Source organism: Dasypus novemcinctus, chromosome 3 (assembly GCF_030445035.2).
Source record: "Dasypus novemcinctus isolate mDasNov1 chromosome 3, mDasNov1.1.hap2, whole genome shotgun sequence".
Lineage (NCBI taxonomy): Eukaryota > Metazoa > Chordata > Mammalia > Cingulata > Dasypodidae > Dasypus > Dasypus novemcinctus.
This window is the reverse complement of record NC_080675.1, coordinates 97154277-97156373: the sequence shown is the minus strand read 5'-3', so window position 1 is coordinate 97156373 and position 2097 is coordinate 97154277.

Here is a 2097-nt window from a genome sequence, read left to right as displayed (position 1 = left end):
AACAGTTCCTGCCTGCTTAATAGCTGTTGTGGGAAGCAGACTTTGGCCCAGTGGTTAGGGCGTCCGTCTACCACATGGGAGGTCCGCGGTTCAAACCCCGGGCCTCCTTGACCCATGTGGAGCTGGCCCACGCGCAGTGTTGATGCGCGCAAGGAGTCCCCTGCCACGCAGGGGTGTCCCCCCATGTAGGGGAGCCCCACGCACAAGGAGTGCGCCCCATAAGGAGAGCCACCCAGCATGAAAGAAAGTGCAGCCTGCCTAAGAATGGCGCCGCTCACACAGAGAGCTGACACAACAAGATGACGCAACAAAAAAGAGACAGATTCCCGTGCCGCTGACAACAACAGAAGCAAACAAAGAAGACACAGCAAATGGACACAGAGAACAGACAACTGGGGTGGGTCGGGGGGGGTAGGGGAGAGAAATAAGTAAATAAATCTTTAAAAAAAACCAAAACAACAGAATAGTTGTTGTGATGGAAGGATTAAATCCTGGAGCTTCCTTCTCCACCATCTTCCCACATTCCTCTCTGAAAATGTTTATTTAAAATGCTGGGGGGAAAACATTTAATGTTAAATCTGTTGCTGAGTTAGAAAATGAATAGCTGCACAAGGGCCAAAAGTGAAGCAAAAGAATGTACCCTAGGCCTAGGAGATAAGCAACAATTAAAAATGGCTTTCACTTTGATAGAAGAAAAGGGAGAATAGCAATGGAAGGAGAAAGAAAGGAGGAGGAAAAGAAAGAGCCTAAGGGAAGCAGAAGAAAGGATAGAATGAAGATAAAAATTACTGAGCTAGAAAAAAAACTCCTGAAAAAGATAAGAATAATAGTCAGGTTCTTTTAAGACTTAAAAAGAGACAAATCACTGAAAGAAAGAAGGTACAAATAAACAAAATCAGTGAAGGAAAAGGGGACAAAATTATAGATACTACAGAGATTTAATAAAAAAGGAACATATTACAATTAATTGAGGAGTATATTTTAAAACTTCAATGAAATGGCTAGATTACTACAAAAATACAAACCATCAAAACTGACTCACAATGAAACTGGAATAATCCAATAAACCTTAAAGAAGATAAATCAGCAGTTAATCTTCCCATAAAGAAAATACCAGATACTGATGACTTTACAGGCAAGTTCTACCAAGAAAAAGATAATCCAATTTAATAAAACTTTTCAAAAATACAAGAAGAAACACTCCTTACTTACTCCATGAGGCTTCTATAGCTCTGATACCAAATATAGACTTGAATAGATTGAGAAATAAAATTATAGGCTAATAAACTAATAACATTTGCAACCAACCAATACAAAATCCTTAATATTACGAAGGTGAATCCGGCAATTTATTAAAAAGGTAATATATCCTGACTGTTTTAGTTTCCTAGGCTGCTCAGAGCAGACACCATGAAATGGGTTGGCTTTTAACAATGGGAATTTATTAGCTTACAAGCTTACAGTTTTGAGGTCATGAGAATACCCAAATCAAGGCATCATCAAGGCGATGCTTTCTTCCTGAAGACTGGTTGCTGACAATCCTTGGGTCCTCTGCCACATGGCAAGGCATATGATGGCAACTGTTGGTCTATCCCTTCTTTTTCAGGTTTTGCTGATTTCAGCTTCTTGTTTCCATGGCTTTTTCTCTTTCTCTGTATTCATCCCATTTATAAAGGACTCCAGTAAGAGGATTAAGACCCATCCTGATGGAGGTGGATCACACCTTAAATGAAATAACCTCATCAAAAGATCCTACTTACTCTGGATCCACACCCACAAGAATGGATTAAGAACATGCTTTTCTGGGGTACATACAGTTTCAAACCCCCACAAAGGAAAGGTAAGGTTTGAACTAAGTATTCAAGTGCTTGTAAGTTCACAACTATTACTATACACTTATTGTTTATGTATGTTTATGTATGAGTGATATACTTCAATAAATTAATTTTCTTAAAAAAGCTAACTGCTCTGTAATTGGCCACACTAACAGATTAGAGGAAAATCATTTGCCACAATGAATGCAGAAAAAGCACTCGATAAATTTAACACTTTTTTATGACCAAAACTCAAAACAAACTTGGAATCTAAGGGCAAGAA